At 38.3% G+C, this 24,727-nt stretch overlaps 1 long non-coding RNA gene across 1 annotated transcript; it reads right to left on the bottom strand.

Annotated features, from left to right (window-relative positions):
- Window positions 1-1,694: 1,694 nt before the first annotated feature.
- LOC148190395 (uncharacterized) lies at window positions 1,695-24,450 on the bottom strand. Its single transcript, XR_015777452.1, has 3 exons — window positions 24,148-24,450; window positions 18,073-18,186; window positions 1,695-2,732 (listed from the first exon to the last, which is right to left on the bottom strand). It is a non-coding gene; the product is annotated as an uncharacterized LOC148190395 (long non-coding RNA).
- Window positions 24,451-24,727: the final 277 nt, after the last annotated feature.

Below are 24,727 nucleotides of genomic sequence, written 5' to 3'. Positions count from 1 at the left end.
TGGCAATATTGTTCAAACAACATTCATGCCAATAGAGCAATCTGAATTTGAATGACATCACTCTGATTGGCAGTTTAGCTCAGTGCAAGAGAAGAGAAATGGAAAAGTAAACAAACAAGAGTAAGGATGCGCAATATTGCATTTTTTTTTTTTTGCAAATTTCCGATATAGTTATGTAGAAAACTCATTTGGCCGATAACTGATCAATATATCCGCCTTTTTTTCCATCTAATTTTAGTGATCATCAAGTCTCTCTTGTAGTTGAATTAACATCCTATTATGCATACTCTTATCCTAATGGCCCATAAGCAGATGGAGGTATAAAATACAATGTTTGTTTTTTTCAATGTTTGTATTATTCATTCATTGTGCAAAAGAAGAGAAACCATGTTGGCTAATGTTGGCAATAGTTCACTTTAAAGCCGCGATCTGCTGGTACCGATGATGTGCCAAAAATATTGTGCATCTCTAGTCAAGAGGGAGTGAGATTAAAAACCAAACTTTTTATATGACATAAGATTTTTTTTGTCCATTGAGCTTTTTGGCAGAAACAGTTCAAAACTGTGGTTTTGTTTGCTAGCAAACAGTAATTACCTTTTTCAACAAGTTCAATAGGTGTTGTTTATGTGCTAGCTAGCATCCGTCCTGTCTGTCTTTCGATTTCCCTTTCCCGCTGGTTTGGAAAGTTATTTCCTCTCACGCAGACGCAGAGCGTGCATAGTAGCTGGCTGTTGGCTGTAGTCCTTGTGGTGTGTTCAGGTGCAGTCTGCTTTTATCGTCACTAATTCTTTAATGGAGGGTGGGTGTAACTCTTCCACAATGACGCCATCCATCTACAGTATCTCTAACAATATCATGCTGAGCATGAACCAAAACAGTAAAGATGCTAAAGCTGAGGAGAACAGCAGAGTGCTCTGATATCTCTCGTTGTTAATACATGCCTTTTTAAATTGTTTGTCAACACCTAACTGCACACAACAGCAATCAATCAGGCCTCTGAAATGCTACTAAGTAATAATACATGAGCTTTTATGTGGATTAATGAGAGGATAAAGCATTTTTTCTTTGCTGTAAAATTGAAAAAGTGAAGCTTACAGCAGATTGGTATACCAAAGAATGATCCCCCTATGAGCCATAGAGGAAGAGTTGATAGTGATTATGTCTGCCTCTGTGGCAGAAACAAACCTCAAGATATTCTGTGCTGCACTGTTGCTCCTTGTTCCTTGTTTCTCCCATCCTGCGCAGCTCCAACCATTTAGGTTTTTACAGCTATTAATATTTTTGAATTACTGTTTATTCAAATTAACTTAGTATGAGCTTAAATACAAAATCTTAAATTCCCACATGGCTCACATTAGAAGGAGCAGATAGTGAAGAGTGGAAAGATAAATTCACAGCTCCCAGACAACAGATGTAACAAGTTCCCGTGTCCCTGGAACAGGCATCATCAATAGGCAGCTGGTGAGTTAGATTTGGGCTGTTAATTTTTTTTTTTTTTTGTCTCTTGCCCGAGCTTTACAGGGTTTGTTTAGGTCCTGGAAAAGTGGAATGTCACTGATAGCTGAAGCTACAGTAAAATATTTGTTCAAATAAAATCTTCAGGGTGACTTAAAGTACAATGAAAAATGTAGAATAATGAATTACCAATGACTTAATTAGAAGAAGTAAACCATGAAAATTATATATTTTGAATTATCTCCAATTATTCATTTCACATACTCTACAGGACATCATGTGGCAAAGTCACATTTAATTTTAACTTTGTCCGAGCTTCATGTGGCAAATTCAAGAGCCTGCGTATAGCATTGTGATGAAATTGAACTAGAAAACACTGTATTTAAAGGAATAGTCTGACATTTAAAAAAAAAAAAAACATAAAAGGCAAGACAAGGATAGTGTGCAAGTGGTAAAATATTTCATAGTAGGAAATAGATTGTACAGTAGGAAATTAAAAACACTTGGTTACATCTTTAAAACTCTAGTTTTAAAGTTTAGATAAAAATAAAAATGTGTTCTGAGTTTTTCAGGCCACCCAGCCAAATTTGAATGATTAAAAAATGGTCAAGTAAAAAAAATTAGGTTTCAAATTCCTGAAAAAGTAAGCAGTATTTTCTCTTCTGAAACACTGGAGGGGGTGTGTGCTGAAGGCCCTGAGCCGAAGAACGAGCAGCTATGAAGCGACAGACTCGTTCAGCTGCAACATTAGCACAAAGTACAAACTTACAGCAGTAAGCAGAGGTGCCCACAGGCCAGGTAGCCACTTTGGGTTGTGAGCCAGAAGTGTGCGTTAGTGACAGCTAATTTAGCCCGAAAAATTTTGGACAAAAATGGTGAAACACAGTCGAACTCCACAATGCAGTACTGTGTAGTTCAGCCTTTTTTATGTTTTTTGAATTACATTTCATAGATAAAATCAATTATTCAAATAAACATTAAACAAATAAGGTAACCTTCAAAATAAATCCTCACCAAAAAAAATCTAATTTTACATATTTTAAGATAATCGTGGCCTTCAATCTGTGTCTCATCGGTAAACATCAGTTCTCCACCTACATTTCTTTTATCTACAGGAGACAGATACGGACTCCGACATCAACTGAGAACTACTTCCTATTCCACTACCTGACATACTATGACATCCTGTCCTTGCCTCTTCAACAACCTGCCTGTTGACCGCTGGGACCTTTTGCTTCACTTGTGTCCCTCATGGTCAGGTGGCATTTGTTCGGCACCTGCAAAGACATACTATAAATATGACAGCATTGTACAGTTACTGTGTGAGGCAATCTGTGCCGTCAGGTCTGAATACTTCTTTCACTCTTGGCTGTCTTGATCCTACAGCAGAATGAGATGCACACAGGCGTTTATGCCCACACAACTAAATACTTTTGATATACTTGTCTGTTGAGTTTAGCTGCTCACGCTCTCAAAGCTGCTTTCAATAGTCGGCTTTGAAAACACACACAAAGACAGAAAATGGCATGAGTTACTACAACAAATGTAGAGGCTTTCTGTGATCTCACTGAAAATAACAGTCCCTAATAAGAAATATTTGTTTGACATTTACACACACAGCAAATTTGGCAAAAACTGCATTTTAAGCTTTTGTTACAATACAAAAATGTTGTTCAAAGACTCTAATAGACATTTGGAGGGAGTCTATAATACAATAGTGGGCTGCAGTAAAGCCTTTAATGCAAAGTAAGTATTTTAAAACTATATGCATTTTCAAGATTGAATCAACCGGCAACTTCCAGCAGCTAATGTTAGTGATATCTTCGACCTTCTCAACCAAATCAGTTGGCTTAAAAAATCCAAGATTGCCACAGCCAAAACGCTAAACTCAAAGTTTCAAAATGGGAGTCCTCAAACCAATGGATGACGTAACTGAACCAGAGAGTCAACTTGTTGCCTCTGAGAGGAGTCACTTGAGTTGGTTCTGGCATCTGATCAGGATGTCCCCTGGACACTTCTCTGCATCTAACTTGGAGGAAATCGTGACAGGATTACATGGCCATCTGGCCTGGGAATGCCTCTTGAGTCCCCAAAAAGAACTGGAAGTCTTGACTGTGGAGACGTAAGTCTGGGCCACCTTGATAAGCCAGCAGCCGCACCCTGTCACCATTTAATACGGCCACCTGGCAGAAGACGTCACTATGACGTCAGAAAGACGTCCGACTCTTACATCGGACGGATGTTAAATTTTGTTTGGAGTGAAAATTGAGTTGATGATATTTATCTATCGACATCAGAATTATCCTACATCAAGATTACATTAGCATTAGATGTTTGAAAGACGCTGGATTTTGGTTGCTATGTCAAATGGACGTTGGCATTATACTGAAGTTATAATACTGTCTTTTTTTGGGGGGGGGGGTATCTGTACTTAAGTTTTTATATTTCGGTCAACCTATTCTTATTTCAATACATTTCCCCCAAGCATCATAGTGACTTACTACACAAAAGAGACGGAAAGGAGGAAGAGATGGACAAATGAAGGAATGGGAAGCGTGCTTTTTTATTAACAGCATCCATTTGTACTTTTACCTCCAATACTTAATTATATTTAATATGATGAAAATACTTTTGATACAAAATATCAGAAAAACCGTAAGACTTTGCTCACGTAATATTATAATAAAATTAAAACAAATATCAGCGTCTACCAGTGTTGGTGGCCAGCTGGGAACTACTTGAGGCAGACCTATGGAAAAGTCACCACTGTTTCATACACTGTTAGTTTATTCAATTATTTATGGGGGACACATTTATTACCATCTTAATTAACTTGACACATAACAACAGATTAAAGCAGGGGCTCACATTTCAAGTGTGTATTAAAATAATTATCACATGCTGATTTGTGCATAAAACAGTTTTTGGTTGCTGAATTTGTACCTCCTGTACATATTGGCTGTCAAGACATCCCCTCCAAATGCATTCCTAACCTATCCTAATGAGACATCAGGAGTCTGATTAAAACAAAGAAAGTGAGTATATGTCAAAGTTGAAGTCTTTTTAGTTTCCACTTTGTCTTTTCCTGAACAATGTTTCTGTGCTGGAGTGGAGCAGAAGAAGGGGAACGTTTGGTACTAAAGAGACATTGGAATATATGCACTTTCTTTGTCTTTTTCGTGGACAGAAGGAATAATAACAGGAATGTAAAAAGCTCTTTCAGTGTACATAAGTACTTCTTTAAAAGTCAGACGTGTTCACGAAAAAAGTAAAACCATCCAGCATGTTCTCATCCCAAATCATCACATTTGCCCGCTTTGTCAGTGGACTTTCACGTCCACATAGTACGTGCATCCTCCTGCGTCTGCTGTTGATTTTCTGGGATGCTGCAACCAACATCGCATGTCAACACCAGTACGTGGTTAGGCTCTACGTTTATACAGGAAGCAAACACCAGGCTCCTGGGTGAAAGTCCAGGATTTGTTGGACCCATTCTAATATTACTCCTTATATAACTTCGTTGCAAAGTTTCAACCTGACACTGTCCAGCAGCATCAGAGTGCTGTGCTGTGACAGGTGCCGTCCGGCCACATTATGAACTGACACAGCAGTATGACACTATCCACGTATCATACTGCCGTGTCTGGGGCCGTCCAGCCAACCGGCGGCGTACTATAACACAACAAAAGGCTCTGTCCAGCCACACTGTAGCTACACCGGTCCAAAGAATTCATGGCCGTGCTTCGCACCGATGTTTTCTGAAGATTTATTTGCTCTCTCTGTCTCTCCAGTTCCTCAGACACCACAAACACCATGACAAATTCACATTTTCCACTCACTCTTAAGTATTTTCAAGCTAGTATCCATTTAAAAGCAGTCCAATTAGCACCACCAATGTCTGTGTAAGGTTCATTAACAATGTTATACAATAACATGAAACCAAATAAAATAATTATTAACAATTATTAAAAAATTATGAACAATTAACATGCGCACCTCTAGGACCACGTGTAGAATATCGTTACTCTGAGCTGTATGTGTCTCGTCTGAAGCCATGTTGCTCTAACCCCCAATGCTCCTGACCTATGACCTCACCACACAACATCAACTATACTGGGGCAGTGTTAATACCTAACATAAAAGCCAATACATTTTTTAACCAAAACAGTTTAAACTATCTCTTGGACATATTTTTATCAAACCTTTTTATCCTTTTTTAACATCTTATTAACAACTTTATGAACTGAAATCATAATGAATTTATAACTAAAACATGTACAATAAACACATCAATAAAACTGTCTCTGAGACAGTTATGCACATTTAAAACTGTCGCTGCCCAGTGGCATAAAATGACGCCTTAACCAGAGCAAAACAATGACCACAAATGTGAATGGATCGCTTTACTGTCATCTATTGTGGTGAAGAACTTAGGAATGTTTGACTTTTTGAGAATAGCACCTGTTCAGCTTCGCCTTCTGGTCCTCTGAAGGACACATCTTTGTGGGTTCAATGTATCAAGCTTTTGAAGGTGATGCACGCACACAGCACACAAAAGAAATCCATTTTAACAAGTCCCTTTCTATGACAGAGTCGCACAATCTTGTTTTCTTAACCAAAATATAAAAATAAAATCTGCCAACGGGTGTGATGTTTTTTGAGGCCCCATTCTGCCCACTCTATGTTGTTTTGTTTTGCTATTATATTCCTAGAAAAAGGAAATCTTTACTAGGAAATTAACGGTGTTGTCTTCACATTTTAAGCTGAATATTTTCTTGCTTTATGCTAGTCTTGAAATACAAACCATGAGACCAAAAGAGTTGTTTAAATGTCTTTGTTGTGATATAAGTATATTTACAACTACACTTAGATATCAAAGTTGCAGAATTATCAACATCACACATCCTCTAATGGTCAGCTATTTTCCAGCTCCCTCTCTCACACACACTGAATCTTTTCTCTCACCCTCATTTCTTGGTACCATCATTCAACACCTAAACTCATGCGTCATCCTCTTTTTCTTTGAAAGTGAGCTCACAGGCAGTCAATGTCATGATGACATTTCATACACCAATCGTGAATACATAATTAATTAGAATTCAAGTATTTTTACAGTGTTTTCACACCTTTATATGTCAGTGACATTTTATCAATGAAAAAATCTTTCTTACAGACACCAGCAAGATTTCATATGATTCATTTCCATTTACAAACATCTGCTAAATTCAGGTGCCTGTGAACACTGTGGCTGCACAGATGGAAATGAGTGAGAGCTGCCTTAGAGTTCTTGCTCATAATAAGTGCAAGAAATCTGGCCACCTTACCGCCCTCGCTTAGGTAGGGTGGCAGATGAGAAGTAATAAGACAAGAAAATCCAAGAACATTGTATGAGTTTTTGGCCTGAAATGTGTATGAAACAGACTCTCACCTGCACTGAAAGGAAAAGCCCAGAAGAGGTTTTGCCCTCATAATGGTTCTGCACTTATTTGAACCAATTTCGGGCCCTTTAAAGTCAGAGAAATGTCATTAAAACACTTGAGGGAAACTTTTGCAAACATTGCATTGTTTTAAATTATACTATTACTAAAAAGATGAACTACTTTTAAGGAAAAATGCATGCTACAAAAATGAAAATAAACTGCTTTGGTTGGGTTCAACCACTGTGAAGGACCACGCTGCTGTGTAAACATAATGACATAATGCTTCATCTCACCATGTGCATTTGTTGACATCACTGTAACAGTATCTCAGAGCACAAACAGCTGATGCAAAAGGATGCCTAAAATGTAATAATCACATATGGAAGGTCACTGACAGCGTGCCGCCATGTGACGAGTTAGGATGAGAACATGTTGGAAATACTGAATCCTTTTCACTGTCTTGCAGGGAGTTAAACACGAGGATGGAAATCATTTATGTACACTAAACATGAAGCTAAAGCCAGCAGCCGATTAGCCTAGCTTAGCATAAAGGCTGGAAACAGAGTAAGTGTGGCTCTACATGAACTTAACAAACCTGCCTACCAACAGCTCCAATGTTCACCCATTAACACATTATTTATCATTTGTTTATAACATCTGCAGTCTTTTTATCACGTTGAGGTTGCCAGGCAACCACATACACCGGGCCAAGAAACTCCAGTAAAACCACAACTCTTTGTTTTTTTACAGCTCTGTTCGTGTACCATAGACTGTATAAAATAATGGTTGTAGCTACCGTGATGTCTTCAATATTTTGAGGACTTGACCCATCTTGAAACCTCCAGTTTGGCTTTTCAGCCATCGCCATCGGATCTGACTGAGAAGCGAAGGACAAGAACTTTAAGAACTTTAAGCCTAAATAAATGTAAACTGTTGGGTCATATAAAAATAAACCCTGGCACAGTTTTCATCAATGGGAAAATTAGCTAAAGAGACCAAAATCTTTTTTTTTTGTACCAGGCTATACATTTGGGTTTTTTTCTGCTTAGAAAACATGATCTTAACATGTACATCTATGGGGAGTTAACTTGCTTTTGTAGCGAGCCTCAAGAGGACATTAGAGGAACTGCAGTTTTTGGCACCTCCACTTCACTGGTTTCATTTCATTTCTCTCCCTTGGAGGTTGCTGATGGTTGTGTACAGATTGAGCACAATGTGTTAATAAGTGAGCTTTAAAGGTGCCATTTTCAGTTTTAATCCAAAGATACGGGAGTCGTTTCATGGCTTCAGATATCACCCTACAGTGTCTCTTCATATGGACAAATAATGTTCTGCAATTTTTCTGATACCGAATTGACCTTTTGACAATACATATTTGGACTCATAGAAGGAAAAGCACCAGCAAAATAGATTTTGCCAACAATGACTACATTAAGGGTCCCAGTAAGTTATGTCAGTGAGTCAGCATCCAGTGTTCCCAAAAAAAAGCTCACCTACAGGAAATGCTGTTTATTTTTAATGTGATCAATTACACAACGCAAGGAAAAAAGGAGCAAATGCCCAACTGCAACTAAAAAAAAAATCGACACAAAAAGCAATGTACAACAACATTGACCGTCAGCACACAATAACGTCATTTTTAGATGCTTTTAATTCTGGGCCTATGACAGCCACAGAAAAAGCTAGCGTGGTGACTCGCTCTTCAGTAAGTTGGTCTATCTCTCTATACGCCGCCGCCATTTTTTCTGTCATGTTGTACGTTCATGTATTAAACAGTGAGCCAACATGCACAATACCAGGACCCTGAAACTGAAGCAGATATATGGAATTCAGCCATCATTTATTTTGCATTGAGTTGTAATCCTTTGACATGATCATATGTTTTAATCAACACAAAGTTATTTTAAGGCACGACATTGTCATAGAGATCAACAAATGAGTGTTCAGATAGTTTTTCTAGATTTCTGGATACCTTTTAAATGACACTGGACCACAGATATAAGCTTTTAACAGCTGAAATATGTCCACTCACATATTCAGGTTTCTCTGGTTCGATAGCAGGAACAGGAATAGCGCCAGTGTTATGAATGGAAATACCACACTGTCTAAACTGTGGTGTGTCATACCCAAACAATGTCACTAAATGCCTCTGGCAGGGAAAATACAGTCAAGTATTAAATGGGCCCATAATTAACATTATATTTATCGTAATGTTTGAAAATAAAGACCTCAGGCAACGGACTAAACAGAGGCACAGAAAGCTCTGCTGTCATAGTGGTATTTGGTGGGATATGGAAGGAACGCCACAAGTCTGGCTCATAGATCAGGCTGATAAGAGGTATATGTGTGTGTCTAACATGGTTATGCATCCTGGAGGAAACATTTCCAACAACATTAATGTTCATGTTATCCTAACTAAGTAGAGCTGCTTTGATAACGCGCGAGGGCTAACGCAGACCCCTGATTAAGGAAAGGCATCCTCAGACTGGAATGTGATCTATGTATGGAACAAATCCGCTCATTTCAAAGGTTTGCAGTCATCCTGATGTTAAACATTTCAAAAAGGACAATTAACGAGGCGTCTCAGGAAGTCACAGCCCTTGAGCATTCCAGCGATTCTTAAACTGTATGACTACGAGAGGGAAAAAAAGTCCCGTTTCCAAATTCAGTGTTATTCACAATGGTATCCCTCATTCCCTGTCTTCCTTTCTGCTTGTGTTTTCTCTCTCTGTCCCTGCCTTCCTCCTCCCCTCAGTGTTATTCTCACCTCCAGCTCCCAAAACTGCAGCCTGGCTGACTCATCACTGGCCTTGCCATTAGGCTCCTGCCAACACTCACTGATTAAATCATAAAGGAAGAGAAAAATGAGGGTTATTGAACATACTGGCCCTATGCATGTGCCATTGATAAATAAAGAGAATACAGTAAACAAGGTGATAAAGCCTGCAGGCAGTCAACAGTATATTTAAAGTGTATTTGAAAAGTTAAATTCTCTCACGTCTGGCTCGTATATAACATGAATTATAGATGTATACAGAGATGACAGTAGAGTACAAATTCAGAGAATGTGGACACGAGTCTCAGCTCAGTGTTATTTTAACAGTGACCATGGAGATGATGAGTCCTACGCTTAAAGCTGCAATAATCAATTTGTGGCCACTAGAGGGCAGAAGAAGTCCAAAACAAGCTGATAGACACACAGCTCTTAAATATTCATCTATTGGAGTCCGCTTCTGGCAATAAGTCCTCGATATTTAACAACAAAATATGTTTTTTGATCCGACGCCCCTATCAGCTGGACAGTGTCTTTTTCTGTGCCTTCCCAACTGTTACAAATCACTGTTGAAAAACTGTTTTATAATGTTACAAGGCTGTGTTTAAAGAGGCTATAATCAATATCTTTATGATGGTGTATCAAATCATGATGCTCATAGTGATGAACCTACAGAGAATTATCACCCAACAGCAGCAGATTCCCTCGGCTTTATGCCAGATATAGCACATCCGACGCCCTAAGCAAGCTTCCTCTTGTTTTCCCAATGTGCGGACATTTTCTTCTTCTTCGAATTAGCCACTATCTGTTATTAGCTGCTTTTTAAATCTCTTGTGGAAGGTCACACACATAACACATTGTCAGAACATCACACCAACCCTGCCCACATGGTCCCAGCTATGCTATTTACACGGACACCATTTCGGTGCTGTTACTACCTCCCGTGGACCACTCTGTCCCCCCATTCAGTGATTGTACCTTACATACAAACCACTGCTTCTGCAGTGCTATCAGCGTAAGATCCAGACGTCATGGTTGTAGTGTTATTTTACACCATAGGACGGCATGGCATGACATTAGGACAGGCAGCATCATTTGAGAATGCGCTCGGACGGGACTTCTTGTGTCTGATGAGACACCGCGGGACCACGTAAGGTTGAAATGCTGCCAGAAATCACCTCTTATAAAGGATCACAAGAGTGCCTTTAGGGCATGTGGGAGGGGCAGTGGATGGGTCAAACAAACCCCAGACTCTAATGCAGGAGTCCGGTGTTTACTTCCTGTCTGAATTTGATGTTTTTTGTCTACACTTTACCATGTGCCTCCTTCCCCTAATCCTAACCGTCTGCGCCAACATTTGGTTTTATTGACATCCTGAAGTTGGTTGCCATGTGCTTTTGTTGCCTAAACATGACCATGTGCACGGTTATCCCACCATGTACTTGTGTTGACATCACGGTAGTGCCATCCCGGTATGTAAAGAGCAGACACAGAGGGACACCCAGAGCTTTATATGTAGACGTAGAAGTCCACTGTAAAGCGGTAATATGTGATGACTTGGGATAAGAACGTGCGAGCCAAACCTAGCACATTTGGCGCCTCTTGTTTTTCCACTATGTGGACATTTTCGGCAGCTGTCGTTCTTCTGTGGGTAAGCTGTCCAAAAAAATCACATCCGTCCTGCCAGTTGGGGAGCTGTTACTATCTCCAATTGCGGCTTAAAGGCAAGACCGCTCTGACCCCCATTCAGCGATAATACGTAACAACGGCAAGGCGGCATAACAGTGCGATATTCCCACCTTGAACAGGTAATGTAAAAGGGGCTCGTATCACTTCTGTTTGACTGGAAGTATGTAGCAAGTGTGACATTTCACTTTGCTAGGCATAATGTAGTTTTAAAATTATTTTTTAATTAACTGGTAGAGCTGAGGTTGGCATGGGTTGGCATGGGTTGGCATGGGTTACCATGGTTACGTGTCTCCAACCGGCTAGGAAGCTCTCAGGCAGTGACGTGTTAACTACAGCTCAGTGCGTTCAAAAAGATACACACCACTGTTTATTCACACTAACCTATGATAATACTCAACATGAAGGCATTTGATAAGCAAAACAAGTAATTATATATTTGAGCATTGTACACACTGTAATGTAAAGAGAGGGGGTGTCTCAGTGGTGGAGCTTTTATTCTTGGAACACCTCTGTCTATTTACATCGCTGCATCTCGGTTATGATCCAAGTAACATAAACAACAGTCCCAAAAATAGCACCTCCCATACATGTTTCCTGATCTTTTTAGAACATTGATTCAACCACCTGCGTTAGGGTTTTAAAAACGTTGTGTCTCCCGTCATCTATATGATCTACTGAGCATATTTTTCTTAGCTGCGGGGTAAATTTACCTTTCCAGTGAATTTCAGTAAATCTACCTCTTCATGACATCAGACTCCCTCGGTCATAGATATTCAGAAACAGTTTACAATCAATTTGTCGCCCCTCTCTGCCTTTTGCATCAGCTTCTCCATTTCATTATCAGGTGTGTGCAGTAAACTAATCCTGTAGTCCAACGATGGAGAGTGAGTGCTGCTCCCTGTAATAAGGCAGGGGAGATGAGTCATCAGCAGAAGTGAGGCTTGGAAATAAGGAATGTGGAGACTGTGGCCTCTGGCTGAAATGAAAACCTTTGGTTCTGTGAAACAGACACACTCCAGTACAACCAAAGTGACCCACAAAGATCGCCGTAGCTCCCGTTGTATCTGTAAGTCTCTATGCTCAATTACCATTAATTGTTATTGTTATAATTACTCATGGCTTTAATACAGTGATTCACTTCACTAATTGCAGCAATTTCAACCCCTATAGGGTGTTGGAAATACTGAAACAATCTTTTAAATTTTGTGAAATCAACATGTGAATGCTAAAATTCAGGAAACCCTTGTTGCCTAAATCCAGCATAATTACATTTTCCTGCGCATCAATATCATAGTATGTTACAAACTCATAGGTTTGCAAAAATATGGCTAACAACACTACTTTCTATAGAGCCTCCCAGTTGTACATCTAAAGGTATATTGGCAAATATATGACTGAAACCATGTAACAAAGCAAATGCTGAAGTCATAATAAGTCTGAACAGCTGGTTCGATAGCAGGAAGATAATTTTTAAAAAGACCTTTTTAAAAGATACTGTTGAACAGGGATATTCAGCTTGCTTTGCTTGGAAGCAATTTTTGCAAAATGACAGGTGGCCAGGAGCTAATCAAAGCAGCTCCGTACATGTTTCTAGGATGTTTCTAGACTTTATGGATGCTTCTAGGATTTCTAGGATTTTAGGACATTACAGGGCTTAGCTAGGTCCTCTGTCAGTCGGGGGATCCTCCATTGGCACTTTTTTTGATATACAAGCTTTATTTTAATGCTGTTTATGCACCCCGACACCTTAAGTACACTAAAAGTACAAAAGCAATTCCCAGTGTGAATCATTTTACTTTAATTGTGACTTAGAAAATGGTTGGTGGAGCACATGGCACCCTATCGGGGGCCCGCTTTGGCCTGCAGGCCGTAAATTGAGTATCACTGCTGTAGAGGATTTTATTAACCTGGTTATGTTTATTATCTTATTACATCTTATGTAGTATTTTATGACAGTGTGGTCCAGAGTTTAAATTTCTTTATTTGCTAAATTCCTGTCTTTATGGCCACAATGCTGAACACTGTGCCTAGAAATTTTTGATATCTGCCTTTTAAAAACTCATATTTTGTTATTATAAAATATTGAAAGTATTGACCAGTCACATTTGAGAAGAATATAAACTGCCTGTCTGGAAAGCACTGGCCAAATTTAAACTGATGAATATGACTAAAGTAATGGCTGTATTTCTGTAACAGATATTATACGGTCAGTCCATATAATATAAAGCCTGCTGTGACACTCATGATGGTAGAGTTATGCTCTCTATGCATAAAGCAAAACACTTTTAGCCTGTTATCTTCTAATCATTTTCCATTGTTCTAAATGTTTAATATATTTTAAATTTTAAAGCAATGAGAGCTTTTTCAGTCTCTAAAGATAATTACTTTTATGTTTACATGCACAAATTAACCCTGCATTTTACCAAACTATAGAAATCTGTTCTGACAGATTTTCTCTGATAGATACCTTATGACTGAGCGTCTCTGTTTCCATTAACGCTGTACCTGAACAGCCCATTCTCATTACAAACTCACAAAATACTGCTTAAAAACTTAGATTTGAATGTTTCCTTAGTTGGTTTTTTGGTCCTTGACAAAAGCAAATTCACATTTCTATAAACGCAAATATGTGATGATACATGATTGAGCAGAAGACATACTGGTTCTCTGACTGAAGTCACGACAGTGTCTACGCAGCCCTGTGTTCTGTCATGCAGGGACGTCAGCCAACACGACAACCAGTCTGGTGAATAAAAGTGAAGTGGTTATCTTTGTGCATCATGCTGGAAGAATACATAGTATGTGCTGCATTTTGCCAAATGGACACGACCCAAATCGTGCATACGTCATTTATGAGAAGAGGGTGAAATGATAAATGATGAGGAGCCGGGGGTTTGCCCTCCAACCTCCCGACATGATGCCTCGCGATTAAGGTAATGTAATAAAGGTTTACTATGAGGATAGAGGGGCTGGTGAGTCATAGGTCAGCAGTGGGTGTAAGGTGAGAACATCGGAAAGCCTGAGGCGTTTAGGGAGATAATGAGGCCTCGTGCATCTCCCAAGTGCCCGACATTAAGAGTTATTACTTCCTCTCCTGCTGTAGCTACAAGCACCTTGTTTCATTCACAGCCTCGGTACAACTGCTCGATACACCAAGACATGCATATACATTCACATGCACACAAACAACCAACTGAACACGCCCTTAATACATGAGAACAGAATTGCAATTTCTGCCGTCACCCCTCTAAATTGCCTGCGTCTCAGATTTACACCTCAAAGCTTTATACACATCCAGTTCAAAGCAAAGTGCACTCATGTATTTCCCAGATATACCTTTTGGATTTTCCACATTTTTCAGAAGGTAAAAGCTGCCTCCCAGCCTGATCACTCTCAACGACGACCATTCTGCATTTTCCCTGTGATGGAAATTGGAGCAAAGTGCAGCAAAACCTTCAAGTTGGCCAAAAATGTCTGACCAAAATCAACCTTCCTTATCTCAATGCATGACATGCTCTTATTAATTAATGACTCATAGACTACCACACAGTTTAGGCAAAGGCGATGTACAGCTCTGGTGGAAGAAGTATGCAGTACTTTTACTTACTTACTTACTTACTGCATTGAAAATGTTATTAAGTAAGCAAGTACAATCAAGAAAATGTACTTTAAGCATTGAAAGAAAAAGAACTGAATCCCGATAAATTATTCTTTTTTTTTTAAAAAGAGTAAACTTAAATTTGTTTTTTGAAAAACAGAAAAAAGACCTGAATGTTTATGAAGATAGTTGGTAATACATTTTCTGTCAATTGGCTGATGTTGTTCATCTTGTTTAATCAGCTAATCATTTCAGCTCTGCCTGTATAAATTTGATTTATAGCATCATATATCTTCACTCTTCTTAGTTTATGAACAAACTGGTAACTAAAAATGTAACGTAAAAAGTACAGTATTTCCATCTGAAATGTATTGGAGTAAAAGTATAAAGTGGATTTAAAAGAAATTATTCCAGTAAAGTACAAGTACCTCAAATTTGTACTTAAGAACAGTACTTGTACAAATTAACCACAGTCTCTAGGTCCTTTCCCAAAAAATTTTGAGTTTCATTTTTTTTTCCTGCATCTTGACATGAGATGACATGAGCTCAACATTCTCACAACATTTGCTCTGGATTTGCTGCCATCCCAAACACTTTCCAGAAATTAAAATCCAGACACGGCCAGTCTGAGCCAATCAGGGATCTGCACTATGGCTGACAACATGAATAGCCAATCAGGGACTGCGTTGTAGTTGATGAAGCAACATGCAGGCTTGCGGCTCTCGAAGCATCAAGCACTAACTCTAACGTTAGTGGAGTAAATACAGCAATAATTGAAGTTATTTCAGAAATAGAGTCAATAACAACAATGTGAATCTCAACACAATTTAAAAGTCTCCATTAGTTGAGATTTTGATCAGCTTTACTGCATATTATAAAAAAACACAAAAAAAACCCACCACAAAGGGCAATGAGACCAGCATTCACAAAGGATTTTTGGTGATGAATGTGAGATTTTTTAAAAAAATGTTCCAGGTCCTATAGGTCGGGAGTTGTTGAGAGGATGTTTTAAAGTTGTAGGACGCATACAGCAAGAGGAGGTGTGTGTGCACATCTGGGTTCATTCCACTTTGCTTGCGTAACAAGTTATCGGAAAAAGTTAACAACACTTACTGAAACCTCACCGCTTTACCGAGACCAGTTACATACTCCACTTGCAAAGCTGACGTGAGATATTTATGTAAGACTCATTCAGAAATATGTTTCTCACAACTAAAATATGTAAACTGCCATTTGCTCACCGGCTGTGACTCGCACTCCCACAGCAGTTCCTGACAAGTTTCAATATTTACATTTTTCTGTGGCATCAAAATGCAGCAGACTTAACAAAGAGCGGTGAATATGGAGCAGAGCTCTCGCTTTGTTCTTCAAAACAAAACAGTTCCTCATCCTCAAAATATCTGAAGCGCCGTCACTTGGACTCCCTCCATGGAATCTGAAGCATTTACAGGCCTGTCCTGTAACTGTTAAATCATCAAGTGTTGAGGGTCAGTGTCGTTTGTTCTTTCATCTCAACTTCTTCTTTATTTTGTGGATTTTTTTGTATACACTAGGGCAATTTAGGATTATTTTTTCTTGTCTATTAATCATATGATTATGTTATTGATTGATTTCTCAGAGCCCACAACCAAATTCTTATTCCCAAGTCATCAAACACTGCCGCTTTGTCAGTTATTTCGGCATCAGAAACAGACGCCAAAAGCCACCCTACATGGCGGTGTGATACACCGCTGGGCAGCATCAGTTTTTAACACAGCTGAATGGAACCTTTCACTGTGTTATGATATGCCACTGTTTGGTTAAAACCCAAATGGATTTTTTTCTACCAGCTGATTAATTGATGCTGGCAACTACTGCTGCCAGTTGTTAACCATAATTTTACAGGAAAATTTGTTAAAGTGGACACAGGCCCCTGTATGAGTAAAATAATTAACAATTGACTGATATTAATCAACCACCAAAAATGTGTGTAATTATCCCATTGGCATATTTCAGCCACCATAATAATAACTAAATTTCATGCCAGAAAAAAAAAAAAATTAAAAATAAATTTTTTAAAAAAGTCTTAAAAGCAGATTTTTTTATTTGTTGTTTTCTGTCTGTTTGTATGTGACATGAATTGAAATGTCACTTTTCCCTGCAGGCTACTATTTCAGTTTAATTCAACATTTAAAGTATGCACTGAATGTATACAAGCATAATATTTCTTTCATTAGTCAGTTCCTAATTGTTGTTCTACAGTCATTCATCCACTCGTTAAAGATATTTGTTTTCGGCTGAATGGTAATAAAAAGTCAGTCTGTTAATGTGCCCTCCTACCATTCTAGACTATGACTCATATCTAAGCCTCACTGCAGAGAGTTATATGTGATGTGAATACTTATCAAGGCAACAATCCTAAACTTGTTTCTACACTTCAGCCTTGTAGTGACATATTCATCTTCTATGAGGAAATCAGTAGGACATAATGTTTGCTTTAATATGTGTAACAGAAAGGAGGCAGACATGCTGTATGAAAAAAAATGAAAAAAAGAAATATTTTATTTTTTCCCTTGAATTTATCTTACTTGAATTGGTTTAGAAAGAAAACAATAACTGCTTGATTATAGTACCATTATTAGAAGAAACATGTCACATTTATCCTGTAGGTGACTTGTTTACTAAGAAACATTTTTATACTTTTTTTAAGCCTTAAAGTTGCTCTGTTATCGAGTGCATTTTGAGGAGGGAGGGGGAAACGCAAGCTGACCAACTGAAATAACTGTTGTTTGACGTCATGACTTTATTTTTAGAAGGTAATATATGGGTGTGGAAGTGCCTTTTCATGTTAGAATCAAAATACAAACACGTAACATACACACACTGATGCACCCATGTGCACACCGGCAGACAATCACGTGTGTGTGCGTGTGTGTGTGTTGTCATCAGATGAGAGCTTTTCTCCTAATACCAGGGAAATGCATACTCACACCTGCTGACAAGCTGACTCTGTTTGCACGTGTACTGGTATGCAGTGAGTGAAAGGAGCTACTATGTTTGTGAGGAAGCCACAGAAAAACACGATTAGGACGTAAAATTGGGACACATTTGAGTTGCATCAGACATGGAAGGATTTCCAACATGTTTTTGTCCCTCACCTGTAATATCCTCACAGTGGGTGAAAGTATTAACTGGGATTATCCTGTTGACTCCTGGTTCGTCACTCACATCTAGATCTCTGAGCTCACATGGACCGGCGCAATCCAGTATGTCTGAAAAAAAGTATTTACATTTAAAATGTTTGACACACTAAACAATGCATTTGGGAAAGGTGTGTTTGGAAAGACATATAATTAAATTCATTTGTACAGCACTTTTCCAAACAGCGGGTACAATTTGGGTCACAGAGAATAAATAAATGTGGAATTATGGAAGGACACAGTCAGCTAATATGGGGGGAGAGGGACGCCTATCGAATCACTATACATTTTGTCGCTGTCTGAAATCTGGATGTTAATGAAGGTTCTCAGCCATCCAGGTCATAGCATCCATAAGAGCTGTTTCGTTGGCAACTGGACTAGTTTCAGTGTCTAGAAGACGTTTCGCCTCTCGTCCAAAAAGCTTCTTCAGTTCCAACAAACTGGAAGGGAGTGCAGGCTTTGATCCCTGTGTAGGTGTGTGTACAGAGTCCTTAAGGCCACTTGTGAGTTGTTGACCCAAATCGGATTTGTGTAGGTCACTGGGGCTAGGTGGGTCCAGGTGTGAATGGGTGTTGATCCTTGTGGGGAAGGAACCCAAGACCACATCGTAAGTGGGTGATGAGTGTCGTAGGCTACCTCCTCTGTTCAAGCATGGTCGTTCCAGTTTGACAAAGATTGTCTTCTTTGATGTCTCTTTCAAACCATCTGTCTTCCCCAGCTAGGATGTATACATCGTTGTCCTCAAAGGAATGTCCTCTCTCTTCAGATGTAAGTGGACAGCAGAGTCTTGACCTGAGGAGTTGGCTCTCCTGTGTTGTGCTATTTGCCCTTCAAGTCGGTTAGAACTGAAGAAGCTTCTTGGACGAGTGGCGAAACGTCATCAAGAAACTGAAACTAGTCCAGTTACAAATGAAACAACACTGAAATCTGTAGCACACAGGATTGAAAATTGTCAGATACTATAACATAGAAAATATTTACTCAGATTTGTGGTTTTATTTACTCATTGTGTGAGCAGATAGTTGTTTTGTCCAATTATATGTATTTATTTGTTCACTTATGGCTGCTTCTGTGCACAAAAGCACTGATTTGGCTTTTGTTGTTGTTAAATTTAAAAAAAACTTTTCATCTCACAACATTCATATTCCTCAAAGTGCAGTAGTATCAGATGATAACATTATATATAATTATTCTATGCTAAACTTTAGTGTAAGCATCTGCATACAGCTAAGCTGAAAGCGGTTTTCCTCAGCAGAGACGTGTGAAGATAAATCAGTGTTCATGATCTTCGTATAAGTCTCATTGCTCACTATTAGTTATCGTGGTAACATTCAATTTAATTTGATAAACTCTCGGGAATTTTTCTTTGCTTTGCATGTTTTTTTTTACTCAATTAAACTGTGAGATAATATTTTGAGATACTAAAATCTTGCCTCCTAAGGGGACCAACTGTTTTTAATTGTGTTTTAAAACACTTGACGCAGATGATTCAAATTTTGTGAAGTCAGAATCACAAAAATATGGAAACGTTTTATCTTTTTTGTAGAAGTAGGATCCAGTGTTTTGATCTTTTTTACTTTTTTTGTGATACGTAATTGTGTAATTTAGAAGAACATGAAGAAATAACTTATGATGACAAAGGTAATAAAACCAAAAACAATTGAGCAACTTCAAACAGTGACGATGAAACATGAATCTTCTTTTTTTGTTTGAGATTTCAACAGATAATTTGGTCCTAAAGTTTTGACATATGCTCTATATAAATCTATGCGCCAGATCTCACAGCACCAATAACAACCAAATCATTGTTCACAGTTCTGAAACCATCAATTTCATCATGTACTCAAGAGAAAAACAGGAATTTCATTTTGATGTGAGAGAATTATATCTCCTCTTTTCTTCATCTTCTGGTTAAGTTCAACGTGACTCAGTGCCCTTCAGATTTTTCTTATGCAATAAAAAAAACATTTTAATATATCTAGTGTAACTATTTTATTCCTTGTGTGTGCTGACATACAGACTTGATCAAATATTGTGTTTTTTTATTTGAGAGGATATATTATTAAATCAAATCAAATTAAAATTTTCCATGTGTGTTTTAAGTGATGTATAGAACAAGCAGGATGAGAGTGCGCGCATCCAAAAAAAGTTTTAAAGGTGCTGGATCAAAAAACCTAACTAAGGCTAGAATAAGACATGAGATCTGCACACTGTATTAAAAGCAACCAGTATAGTGAAAAATAATCAAATAAAATGAAAAGATTAAAATTCGTAATTACTGACTAACTACAAAGAGACTCAAAATGACTACAGAGAATCAAAATGACCACAAAGACACACAAAATGACAATAAACAGACAAGAATGAGTGCAGAGAGCTTTAAACTGACCACAAAGGGATGCAAAATGAATATAAAGAGACTCAAAATGACTAAAAAAAAGACTCAAAATGATAAGAATGAGACTCATGATGATTGCAAAAAGACTCAAAATGACTATATAGAGACAAAAATGACCGCAAAGAGCTTTAAACTGACCACAAAGAGACTCAAAATGATAACAATGAGGCTCAATGACTGCAAAGAGACTCAACATGACTGCTAAGAGATTTTAAATGTATATAAAGACTCAAAATGACTAAAAAGATACTCAAACTTATAAGAATGAGACTCAAAATGACTGCAGAGGCACATAATTACCACAGAGACTCAAAATTACTGCAAAGACTCTCAAAAAGACACTGAACACGAGTATAAAGAGACTTAAAACGACTTCAAAGTGGCTTAAAATGACTGCAAAGAGACACAAAATGGCCATAAAGAGACTAAAAATAACTACCAAGAGACTCAAAATGACTGCAAAGAGACGCAAACCAACAAGAGGTTAAGCAACTTTAAAGTCTCCGTGGTGTTCCTATGTCACAGAGGTGGTTGGGCCCTCTGTAATTACGGATCTGCGTATGCATGAGCAACTATGTAAAATTTCCACTGAAAATACCAGACAGCTTTTCAGTCAGTAGGGGGAGAAAACACTTCATCCCACTCTCGGTATCAGAGCTCTCGGTGTCTCTCTGCCTCCTGAGTTTCCCTCCCCCACTGTAGGCAACACCATGAGTCACAGAATGGCACACTGACATGAGTGGCATGGCCAGCCTCACACAGAGTCAAAGATACGGCCTGGACTTTATTTAACCGACCAGATTTTATGAATATATGTTCTTCTTGGGGGGCCGAAGTCGTAGATTTAGAGCACATCATAACTCACAAACAGATTTGCGAACACAACGTGGAAGCTGCTACAATCGCAGCTTTGAGTTACTGGTCAAGGGAACGAAAGAGATTTGAAGGAAGGGTGAGTGATTTTGTTATGATTTTCCAGTCGGGCCGGAGAATCAAACCAGCAACCTACAGTACCAATCACAGAACTGACATTATTCAGCAGGTCTTTGCATCTGTCATAAATTCAGAAGTTGTTACATTGCACAGATTAATACGAGATTAACCTCAGGGTTGTAACAGTATGTAAATACCTGTTTTCAAGAGTGAAATCTCTTGTCAGATAAACTCAGCGGTACAGATATTATAATCAAAAGCACAAAAGAGAGTTTAATTCCCTCACAGCACAAATGCCAAATGTCGATCAAGATAGAAAGACAAACAAGCAACGACAAAACACAACCCTGCCTCTCACCAATCACGTATATGTATACGTAAATACTACTAATTAGTGATTCTGATGTATTTTCAGCCTTAAAATCAAATATCTGTCAGGCTCTTCTACTTGTTTTGTGAAGGCAAAAATAATAATGGTTACTTAAGTGTTTTTGATTTTCTGATTTGATAAATACAATGCTGCTGCAGTCAGTTTCACTTTTTTTTGTTCAGCCTAAATTGGCTGTTGAATTGTCTGTTTTCCATCACATGCTTTTATTTTGAAAAGCAAACCTGGATATTCTGAGAGGAAGAGTTTAGTAACGATGTGGTCAGTTTCTCTGGATGTCATCATACAATTAGTTTGTACAAAAATGTAGTTTTGAAATACTATGCCACCTGAAAGATGTTTTTTTCTTTTTTTATCTTCATAATTAGAAACAACATCAACATTTCATCATATGATTATTAAATGAACATATCAAAATACTGTGTTTCATTTGTTTTGCAGACGATTTTTTTTAAATGCCATTTTGCTTTCTGAAATGCTGAAGTTTTTTCTGAAATATTTTTTGAGTGTGTGAGTGTGTGTGTGTGTGTTTGTTTTATGTTTTTAATGCAACTTTTTGGCCAAAACACAGGCAACATAAGGCAACACAACAGTCTGCCTTCATCACCACTGGTTCTTTAATGTCAATTTGGTGCATCTGGGCCTAAACATATCACTGCAACCACAATCTTTCCCTAACATTAACCTTTAGTGCTCTTTAAACACATGTGAACCACTATCTCTGCTGTCAATGTCCTGCACTTTGTACACCTTCAATCCACTTTAACCACCTCTGGACAGCTTCAGTGTGGCACGAAAACATAACAGCAGTCTGCACTTTCTTGCCACCGCTCATAATCCAAGCTATTCAAGCAATCCAAACTATTACATTTCCTTCAAAGCATATTTAGCAAAACAAATCATAAGTATGTGACCAGGTCGATATTCATTGGAGCCCAGGATGAACTGGAGCCAGAGACTCCTATACTATATAAATAGATTTTAATAACAATGATGAAATAAAAGACTTGTAACACCAAGGAATATCAAAAAAGGCCTAAATGCAGGTCATTATAGAGGAGGAATGGAGCAGTTTGTACAGTTAATGCATAAATATCGCCAAGTAGTGAACAATATGGGACTAGACTGAAGGATAGTACAGCAAAACCTAAAAAGGGAAAGGTCACAAAACACGAAGGTAAATTATGATTGTACCATCACTACACACAAAGCAAAATGGCTCTGCAACACTCAGTTTACCTGCTCAGGAAGCTGAAGTGACTCAAACCACACACCAAAAACACACGCAAGATGGCTGCTGCTCAGTCCCTCTTTATCGCATCAGAAACGTCCCACAAGAAAAATAAAACTGGAAATGGCCCCTTCAAGAAACTGGCTAAGGCACAGTAAAATCTAACAAGTCTGGGGAAAACACTGGTTGGATCCACTATAGTTTCTTTATTTAAAAACTAAAAGGAACAAAAGAGAAATTTACCTTTTGAAACCTTACATTGTAGGGGTGTAAATCACTGGTTTCATCAGGATACAATATTATATCGATACTTTGGAAAATGATACGATATTTGCCGATATTATAAATATTTCGATTCGATTCGATTTAGGGTCATGCGATGGATGTGGGCCGATATTATATAGATAGATAGATAGATAGATAGATAGATAGATAGATTTACTTTATTGATCTTAAAACTGAGAAATTGGGGTGTAGCAGCGCCATACAGTAAGAACAAAGAGAATAAAGAGCAAACAATATTAATAGAATATAAAAGGAATAAGCTTAAAAAACTAAAAACTAAGAGACTATACATATATACATATATACATATATACATATATACATATATGCTTATTTACCACAGTCAGTTACAGAAGAGGCTGCCACCCCTTTCTCTGCTTTCGGCCAGAGGAGATAAAGACAACATGTACATAACTGGAAATAATTAAAACTGGTTCATTCTGTTTGAAACCCCTTTCTGGGGAAAAATGTATTCATTTTAATTCAAACCATGATCTTTTTTCCTAAAACTTCAGGTCTGTCTGACTTGGAGACAAACTCCCAACATCCTCAAAACGTGGATAACCAACAAGATCTTTTCACTACGGTATAAAACTCAATAATAACTGTCAAAGATCACAGACAAAACAACTGTCTTCTGCAGGTCACATTTCCCCCGCATAGCCTATACAGCATGCTAATGTTTTTAGCATAAGCCTATGGCACTTTATATTGCAGAAATTAGCTTAACGGCTAGCGCACTTTTCCTCTACTCATAACTTAACCAGTTCACTTTTAGTTATGCTTTGACTTACTCACCGCTGGTTTAAGTCCCCGACAGAACAGCATGGGTGATTTTCAGTCTTCTTGCACGTTTTTTCAGTCAACATTGCTGAAACAGAGCAGCTAACGTAAAGTTAGCAAGAAGTCAGTGAAGCAGCCGGCAGGTACTCATGTTTCCTCAGGGCGGCTTTTGTTTACATGAGACGTGCGCCGTCTGTTGAGGCGCAGTTTCTCCGAAAACAAATAATTTCCACACTGATGATTTATTCCGGAGTAAATAATAGTAATACATCCACACCATGTTTCTCTTGGCTGCTCGCCATCAGCTGCCCGACGCTATGTGACGGTGACACAGACTTTCAAAATAAGGGCGCGCCTGAAAGAGTATGATATGGATGCATCCATGTTACGTGATCGTTGCTCATTTAATCGATATATGGATGCAGATCGATGGATCGTTACACCCGTATTACATTGCCTTACACAAGCGTTTAAATCTTTGAAACCTGAGCAGATTTATTTGATTTATTTTGAAAACATGGCTTAAAAGGAAATGAGAAACTTAGCAAAAGACATCCTGCAAACTGCAAGGCATTAGAAAAAGCTGACAAGAAAA

This window comes from Plectropomus leopardus, chromosome 1 (genome assembly GCF_026936395.1).
Source record: "Plectropomus leopardus strain MGB_pleo_1.0 chromosome 1, ASM2693639v1, whole genome shotgun sequence".
NCBI classification, from domain to species: Eukaryota; Metazoa; Chordata; class Actinopteri; order Perciformes; family Serranidae; genus Plectropomus; species Plectropomus leopardus.
This window is presented reverse-complemented; position numbering and strand designations above follow the sequence as displayed.